The sequence below is a fragment of the Montipora foliosa genome, unplaced genomic scaffold (genome assembly GCF_036669935.1).
Source record: "Montipora foliosa isolate CH-2021 unplaced genomic scaffold, ASM3666993v2 scaffold_449, whole genome shotgun sequence".
Lineage (NCBI taxonomy): Eukaryota > Metazoa > Cnidaria > Anthozoa > Scleractinia > Acroporidae > Montipora > Montipora foliosa.
Genome location: NW_027179755.1, coordinates 195001 through 205000, shown reverse-complemented (window position 1 = coordinate 205000; position 10000 = coordinate 195001).

Genomic DNA, 10000 nt, shown 5'->3' with positions numbered 1-10000 from the left:
AGAATCTAACCACTAACAGGAACTTTGTATAATGAGAATTGTAAATAGTGCGTGAAAAATTAAGTAGTATTTCGTAAGTTAAACAATATGATTTGTGAAATAAACAGAGTGCTTGGGTCAAACAGTAGTGTTAGTTATCTTAGAAATTTCCTTAATAGCGTCTTCAAAGAAGGATCCATTTTGTTCCCATTGTAATTGTAAATGACAGCTTATGCACACTCATCCAGTAGCTTTGTTGCAACTTGCGAATTTCTAAAAAGAGCGACATGTAGAACATGTACAAAAGGTCTGCTACTCACAACAGGAAAGCTCAGTAGGAGAGTGTGGAGCAATAGGCCTTATTCAAGATAGCCGCCATGTTGGTTTTCAAAATTGTCATCTAAATTAGCAATGTGTTATGCTGGGGGGCAAACATTGGAAAAAAGGCAAATTGCGGAAAATCATGTCTGGGAACTTAATTTGATAAATTATAATATTAAATTCGTGCATTTAAGACACAACTCTCGCTCTTTAAAGGGGTACTATGACGAAAATCGAATCTCTCCTATCTAAGCCATTTTGAAACATAAACAAGTAGTCGGAGTGAGAAGAAAAATGCTGTTTACTTTTTTCAAATATCTCTTTTCGTTTCAGCCTTGCATACGGAACCCGCGCCCGCAGTGCGCGCGGCAGTCAAAACTGTGCTATCCTGTCAATCATTTGCCCTTTCACCGGAAACAGTGCATTTTGGGTTTGCGTAAATGACATTGTTGTCGATCTACCCCGTCGAAAGGACGCGGTCAATGTCTTTATTCGCGAAGTTAGCTCAAATAAATACATTATCAATACGGTTTTGCCGTCTTCTTACACTTGATTCGAAAATACCAGCCTGAATTCGTCTTAGAATAGTTAGAAAAAGCACAAGTAAAAGCCAAAGCACAACAGGTTACGTTCGAATTCTGCTCGCCGACAACCCAAGTTTGTTGACAAAAAAATTGCCACAAAATGTCTTAAATGGTTTTCTGGCCCTTTATTAGTAATGGCGCTCACGTGCTTTTTAAATGGAGTATCGGGAAAGAAAAATTGTCAAGCTGATATTTGTTTCGTGTGAACATACATTTTCAAGTAGCGAAAATTTGTATAAGCACTACAAAACTTTTACTAACCATTGCCCGAAGGAGCACTTTTTAGAAGCTGCAAGGAAGCCGCTGATGAATTTTGCACAAAAACCTCGGCCCCTAACACCGGAAAGCCAGACTTGGAAAGTTTTTCAGCTGAAGCCTCGCTAAGGAAGAGTTTCTAGAGCTTGCTCTCCCGCAGGTCGCCAGAAAGGTGCAAAGAAGCTGAATCATGTCTGAAAAGAGCAAGATCTAGAAGGGGCAGTCAAAACTAGGGCCGTTTATACGAGAGAAAATAAGCTGCGGCTTACTCTGGCCACGGCTTACATAAGACGCGAACACCCCGTATAAATGGTACAAAATCTACGTTCACGGCTTTCTCAAGCCGTGGCTTATCCTGGCCTGGGAGTTTATACTCGTATAAATAGTTCCTTTCGCGTATTATGTACGCCGCGGCCAGAGTAAGCCGCGGCTTATTTTCTCTCGTATAAACGGCCCTATTGTGTTTCTTGTATTGTGCGAAAATTTATTTTTCCCTCAATCCCAAAGAAGAACTTACTGTGTCTTGCAATTCAACAGTAAATTGCTATTAGGCCAATAAGAGAATCAACATCAACAAAGAGGCACTCCCAGGGGTTTGGGGAAGAAGAGAACATGGCTAATTTGAACTGGGGAACAGAGTAACATACATACATACATACATACATACATACATACATACATAATCTTTATTTAATATGGGTAGAAACACTTAGTTGAAGCTATTTTACAGGTTTTCCACAAAATAATATTAAAGAAAAAAGAAGTATATACATAAAAATGTAAGAATATGAATAAAATATCTAGTATCTAAAATTTCAAAATTCAAGTAACTAAAATTTAATGTTCCTCACTGGTTTTTTTTAACAATATCAAAATATTTTAACATGGGGAAGAAAACCAATTTAAATTTTAGGGATCAAAAAGCTGGGAACAAGTTTGAAAGTAATTTGGGGAACAAGAATTCACAAGCAAATATTTGAAGGGAACAAGGCCTCCTCTCCCCAGGAGGGCCTCATCAAATGTTCTGCCTCTATCCACCAGCTCAAACAAGCTATTCCAAAAATTTTTGAATGACCAACAGGAAAAGAAGACTCTCTTAGAGAAATAAATTATTTATAATAACACTTTAGCATGCGAAACAATGCTCAGATGCTTACGAGCACGCTCATGCCCATATTTGTAAAAAAGCACCGTGAAGTATTCCTTGTGGCTGGCTGGTTTAGGCATTGTTTCATTTTCAACATTGGGCAAAACCAAATCAACTCCATTCTCAGAGGGCACTGGGGAAAGAAGCTAGAAGAAAAAACTGGCCTTAATCCAATTCTCCCAAGGTAATCTTTACAGAATAAGATTATTGAAGGAACACTTTTGATGAGTGCCAACCTTAAGCCTTTTAAAACAAGCGCAAATAAAATTAATAGTTTTTAAATTCACAAAATGTCAAACAGCATATTTTAGTCTCATATTCAATTAGATTTGGCTGCAATATTCCTTAAAACTATGCAGAAGTATTTGCCATAAAATGTGGAACATTTCCTGCCTATCTAAATATGCCGCAAAAGGCTCCAAAAAGCAACCAGTTAAGTTTTTAGATAAAGATACACAATACCTAAAAAATAAATTACTTGATGTGATCAAGACATTGAATGACCAAGCAATAAACAAATGGCAGCAATGTATGTTAGGTTCACAAAGTGGGAAAAAAATATTCCTCAACTGATGTTTCAATATGCATTTAAATAAATTTTCTATCAACAATTCAAGGGACTGACTTTTCACTGGTATTGATTAACATTTCCATGATAAGTTTGAAAGTGAATCTGGCAACCACAGTGCCCTATGAAATGGGAAATAACTTAAACAAACTCTTTAAACTAACATTTTACAAGGGACACTATTGTTGATGCCCTGCGAAGAACAAAGATTAAATTGAAAGAAGAGTTGGTCTGGAGTTTATTCACAATGGACAGTTAGTGGCTGCATTCACCAATGTAGAGAACAAACACATCACGTTTCTTCTCAAGCAACCAGGTGTTCAAGGAGCTATTCAATTTCCAAAGAACTATGGTAGTGTACAACAGTACCGGGGTGAATTCGGGTACCTGGCCTGAGACTGAAACTTGCGGAGCCAAACAACTTGTTGAGCTTAGTACTTAAACTGGGTAGATAATTATGTCTACAAATATTGTCTATTCAACCAACAGTTTCTCCTAATTTTGTGTACCATTCACTTGTTGGTTCCTTAATAAAAAAATCGCTAATCCAATTAAGGATTCAAGTCCTTTAAAATCATCAAAGTTACTTTGTGCCACCAGGAACAAACGAAAAAATACAAGCACTGAAGACAAACTGCTCAAAAATGCACGACTCCCTATGAAACAGCAAAACGGGCCGGGGATCCTCGAGTCACTAAAAAGTGCTGCATGATACGTGGATGTTTGCAGAACGATCGCAAGTTGTAATAACTGAAAAAAAACTCCACTCCAGATCTGATAGACGATGGTCGTGCAAGACTCGCCAAGCACGTGGAACACCCAACAGGATTGTTTGTTGTCTAGCACAGCAGATGAACGAAAAATTGTTCCCCTCACTATTACGTTCCAACCCGATAAGACCAATCTTGCCCAAATACAACAACAATTTGGGCAGCAGGCAAGCTCATCACAAGCCATCGAAGTTGGCATAAAGCAGCATAGCGCTTCACCTGAAGTTCGATCATGATGGACACAAACAAGAGCTGAAAAAACTTCATATGGTCAGACGACCAAATGTGATTGATCAGTTATCGGACATCAAAGTGCTGAACAAACCAAAGGATTTCGTCGTAAAAATGTTCACTCAGCAACGTCTTCTTCTTCTACAGAATAAAGTTCAAAAGCGATCGTGGTTGTTAATCACATTCTAGACCAATCCATAAACTGGATAAAGTGGACTGGCAAAGTGAATGCCAGAACAATGGGTCATTTCTGTCTCGCTGAGTTCGACGGTCAAGAGAAGGTCACAAGAGAAGGCTGAGCGAATGTCCACCGATCTAACCAATCAGAATGTAAACAATTGGTGTGGCGTCGGATAGCACAAGGATAGCGCAGTTTTTCCCACTCGCTGAATTTTGATTGGTCAGTTTAAATTTCAGTAGCTCTCGCCGTATGCAAGGAGAGATATTCGAGTTTTTAAAATTTGCAAATTAGCCAAGTGATGACGTCATACACTCAACCAAATTTTGTTCTACTATGATGAAAAGAGATATCTCAGCCAATTTGTATCAGAAATTTTTTATTTTTTGCAGTAAGATTCTACTAAATGTTCTCCACAATATGAGCTTAACAGTTCTGTTACCATGGCATCATACTGGGTTTCAGACCTCCCCCATATTAAAAGCTTTTCTGGCCACCTTTGGCGTTCCATTTTGATATTTGCTAACAGCACTTCATATGCATGATCCAGCAAGCATATAGATATGTTCGCTCGAGTTTGTGGCCTTGTTTAACATTTTTCAAGCTGAAAATGACTAACATATTGAAATCAAGTGGGTGGGGACTGGAAAAGACTGAGTTGCCATGGGAACATAATTTTTTATAGCCATAGGTGTGTTTCCTGTAGAACTATTAGACTACCAAGTTTCAATGGTCCGCTCTGCAAATTGGCCAAGGTAGCTCTATTTATACTCTCAATATAATACTTGTTGAGTGTATGACGTCATCAGACATCTCATTTGCATATTTTACCCATTTTTCAAACTTAAATATCTCCGGAACTAATGAAGATATTTGCAAACGGTAAATGGCGTTTTTGTTCTTTCATGGAATTCTATGTGATACACTCAAAAAATCAAGGGGTAAAATTTGATCATAGTACCACTTTAAAGCGGTTCTTGGTTTTCAATTCTTGTATGCATGAATGAACTACTTTAGTGCATAGCATCTGTGTAAGCTTACCAGCAGGGCAGACTTTGCACCTTGGTCTGGTGTCAGAGATATCAACAAAAGTACCAGACGGGCATGGGAGAAGCTTGGAGCCACTGCCATTATAATTTCTGGCGAATCCAGCCTTATGAAGCGTGTTGCGCAGGGATGGGTCCGAGGCAACTATAAATTCGGAGTCATCTTTCTCCACACCCCTGAAATTCAAAATAGATGAGCAGCTTTTCTAATCTAATATAGTCATTGAAACAGGACACGCTAGAAACAAGGTGGTTTCACAGTCAAGCAGTCCTGTCATACCCTCTTTATTACCGTAATTTATGAACAAAAAGGCCACAGCCTCCTGCAATCTTAGTGCAAAGCCCTTAGATATAAAGTTACTCCTAATTTCCAAGAATAGAATGAATAGAATCTGGAAAAACCCCTCCCAATTATTCGTCCGTTTAGGTGCTAAAGTACTAAAGGTGACCGTCCATCTTAGCGAGCTATAAACTGTCTCCTCCTTCTATTATTAGCTACAAGCTATTCCCGAAGTATTTGATTTAAAAAATTAATTAAGGCGGCACGACATTTACGCGAATAATGCCAAAAAACTAAAGAAAACTCTTAGTTTAACGTCGGCAACCCATAACAAGGAAAGCTTAGTTCCCATAATAGCCGTGGATAAGTATAAGCCACGGAATCTTCCTAGAATAAGCTAGCTTTAGATGGATCTTTAATAGATTTTGAATCATAGAAGTGACCCTTCTCAATCACAAGGGCTGTCATCAGTTAAATATGTAAGGCTTATGATTAATGGAAACTTTTGCTTTAACGATTCTCAGTTAAAAAGGTCGATTTAAAATTAATAATTACAGAATCGAGGGAAAGAAGCAAGTTGGTTCCGAACTTGCTTTATAAAGCAGGCGAATGCAATATGTTTTGGTAAATGGTACAGATTCGGATCCTTTGCAAATCTCAACTGGAATTCCCAGTCAAGGCTCAATTTTGGGGCCGATACTTTTTCCAATTTATATCAACGATGCTCAATTTATATGACAATGAATTCAAGTTATGTTATATGCTGATGACGTGAATGTTCTAGTTTCCCATGAAAATGTTAACACCTTAATGATCTGTGGTGAGGAAAGAACTTCGTGTTCTCTGGGACTGGATGTTAAACAGATTGACGATTAACACGTCCAAAACAAGTCACTGTATTATTCTTATCAAGGCAAATGAGAGTTGCCTTAAATCTATTCAATGGTGGCGTTAATACTGATATTAATGTAGGAACCACCAAACTGAATTTTTGGGGGTACTCAGTGACAAAAGCTTGCAGTGGAATTCTCATATTAACTACATTTCACGGGAAGTTGCTAAATGTGTTGGGATTATTTACAAAGTTCGTTCTTATCTTACCTTGAATATTTAAAATTTTTATATTACAGTTTAATTTATTCACATCTGTCGTACTGCTAGGTCTCATTTAATGGACTAAATTTAATTGTTTACTATTGCTACAGAATAGAGTGCTAAGGATTACAACACAATCAGGCCAGCGAGATCATAGCAGACCCCTGTTTACTAGATTAGGTATATTGAATGTATTTCAAATTACTAAATTACAAATGGGTGAGCTTGTATACAAACTTCAAAATCTGAATCAAAATAACTTGCTCCCTGATATTTATGACTCCTATTTCACGAACATTGGAGAGGCCCACCGATATTGTTTATACCTCGGCCAAGAAATAATTATGTCAAATTCAGTGTTAGATTTTCCGCAGCCCGGATAACTGGAATAAAATACCTTTACGTATAAAAAATGCTTCCTCTCTCCAACGCTTTAGAAATGAGCTTAAAGATAATCTGCTTACGTCAGAAATCCGAGAATGACGTCCTGTTTAGTTGTAGTTGTATTGTGGCATTGTTTTGCTTTGTTTCGTTAGTTAGTTTGTTTACTTTCTGCTTCAAACGTATTTATTAACCTAATTACAGTCTATTTTATTTTATTTCATGATTTCCACAACGTAGTCTAGCACGTCTGCCTGCTATTTAAAATTAAATATTAGTAACAATATCTTGTATTAAATGCTAGATTTAGGTGTGCGAGCACTATCAACCCTGTGGGTTTTGGCTCGGAAACCTCCACATTTCTCTATAAAATGTATTATTAATTTGTATCGCTGTATGTGTGGAAATAAAGAAACCTATAGAACCTTTTTAAACCTATTGGTTTGTGAAACAGCTGAGAAGCAAATAACAGAAGTGGTATGCTCTGAGTCTCTGGCTTCTGACTGTGTACATTATAAGAGTGACGTAGTGTTGCAGCTTCTCTGTTGCGTCAGATATACTTATAATCGTACTGAGGTGAGAGTTTTAAATTCCGCAAAACTATGTTCAATCTCTAGTGTAATAAGTAGTCGAGTAAGGCTCGTGATTGGCTTGATGGCTGTGGTTTCGCAAGAAAAAGAAGTACTTAATTTGTCCACTGAAAGATTACGGTTGGCCATTCGTTTCAAAATTACGACAGCGTATACGCGGGTTTTTCTGCCGCGTATATACTTGTTTAAAAACGATATGTATGGGCTTTGAGCCCATATATACGACTGTTAAGATCGCGTATATACGCGTTTTTAAATGGCCACATATTTGCGTAAACTTAAGCGCGGGGATATGCAAAATAAATGCCCAAAAATATTCGAGTCCTACAAGGGCCCATATATGCGCGTATATGCGGGTCTCGCAAATCACGTTGTATATGCCGGCACAATAAGTGCCTTTTGACCGTATGGCTGTTCGTGTATGATAATAATCAAAATTACTTTAACTAGAAAAATCGTCAATATGGCGTTTTGATCACCTGTTGAGTTCCGGGGGTCGGGAATTTTGACTTTAACCGTTAGAAGAATGGGGTCCACTGACGCCATCTTGGCAGTGATCGCCATCTTGAATGACCGAGAAAGACTGAGAAATAGTACCGCCATTTTGGGATTACCCAGAAGTCACTAAAAGCAAACCGATTCTCTGCGATTCCCTCAACGCCATGAGTGAAAGAAAGGTAAATGAATCTGCCCTATATTTTGGAACACAAAGGTCATCAAATCTTTTTAACAAGGTTGAGATGTAATCCAATAGAAAAGCTTTTGTTTCCGTTGTGTTCTGGTGCATATTTTTTGCATGTGTTTGAATATTCATGAGTTTTCTTCGTGCAACTTGTGTATGCTTGCTTGAATTCATAAGCATAATAGATGTATTTAATTAAATCTACTATTTAGGTTCTTCTTCAGTACGGCGAGAGCTGTAAGGCTCTGGTAGTTGGTGAGAGTTTTATCAATACTGTGAAAACCGAATTCAAAATTGATATTGACGACGAAATCTTGGTTCAGCAATTCGAAGACGAATGGCAGGAGTTCGTGGATGTTGACGCTCTGGAACACGTGGCAGATCGTCCTAAGCTCCGGCTGCCCCAGGGGTGAGGAATTTGCACTTTTTTGACCCAGGCTGACTTCCCTGGGGCCAGGTATTTGAACAGAAAAACTGATCTGAGTTGAAATCCCCGCCTATGCCCGGCTTCCCCCCCCCCCCCCCCCCCCCAACAACTTAACATTGATAGGTGCATTAAGGTCAGCGTGAGGATAGGATCTTGCACAGTCATTCAAAAGGCGCATAACTGTTTCTAAAAGCTCAGTTGTTGGAGAGCAGTAACAGACAGTAAATAGCAGATAGAAGGCAAGGCATTTTACTGCTGCCGCCATATTGACGATTTTTCTAGTTAAAGTAATTTTGATTGTTATCATGCGGTCAAAAGGCACTTCTCGTGCCGGCATATACAACGTGATTTGCGAGACCCGCATATACGCGCATTTTAGCAGCAGTATATATGGGCCCTTGTAGGACGCGTACATTTGGCCATTTATTTCGCATATGCCCGCGCTTAAGTTTACGCAAATATGTGGCCATTTAAAAACACGTATATACGCGATCTTGGTGGTCGTATATATGGGCTCAAAGCTCATACGTATCGTATTTAAGGAGGCTCGAAATACTTTCTCCTTTTTTCAAACAAATAAACATATTCTGTCCTTAGACACAGTTAGGGTAATCATATCAAGGCAAAATTTGGCAAGGGTCTTAAATACCCATTAAAGATTTCTCTCATTACATTTTCTTCCAAAACAATGTTACCATGGCAACGATATAAGGCACTTCTTTGAGCCTTAAAATCAAGATATATTGTGTTTTTTGAAAAAACGGGACGGTGAAATCTTCCCATTCAGCGTTACCAGATAATGTTAGAAATAATCTCTGAAATATATAAAATTCAACAAAATCTGTAATTTCACGTACAGAATTTTTTTTAAATTTGAAAGACAGACGTTTTAAATTAAGTACGATTTGCAGGATTTGCAAGAGATGCACGCGTGATTGGCATAGAAACGCCTTTAAGCTATCGTTGATTGGTTATACTTCCACATGTGAAATATACGCCATTCTGATTGGCTGTATAGGCCTTTTTCACATGTGAAAATAAAGCGTATAGATTTGTACAAATGAGCTTTATGGAATAAAATTCTCATGTTATGTGTAATAAAGACAATAAAGTTGCAAAATCAGGAAAAATTAGGGGGTTACAAGATTGGCATTTACGTATGCGTCACCCGCTCATTCGAGTATACGCGCGAGTGAAGCTACAGGCCAACACAAACGGATTTAAGTGACCATTAAAGCGTGTGTGTACAATTTTCGTAGTTTTCGTGAATAGGTGATGTCTATTTATATTCCATATGTATAGGAATTAGAAGGAAGGTGAGTGAAATTAGCGGTATTTGTCTATTTCTGGTTACCCATTTTGAATCGTGAGCTGACGCAAGTAGCTTTTAGAATTGCCTGTGCGGCTTACGCGCGCGCGCTCAGCTGAAAACCCGCGTATACCCTGTCGTAATTTTGAAACGAATG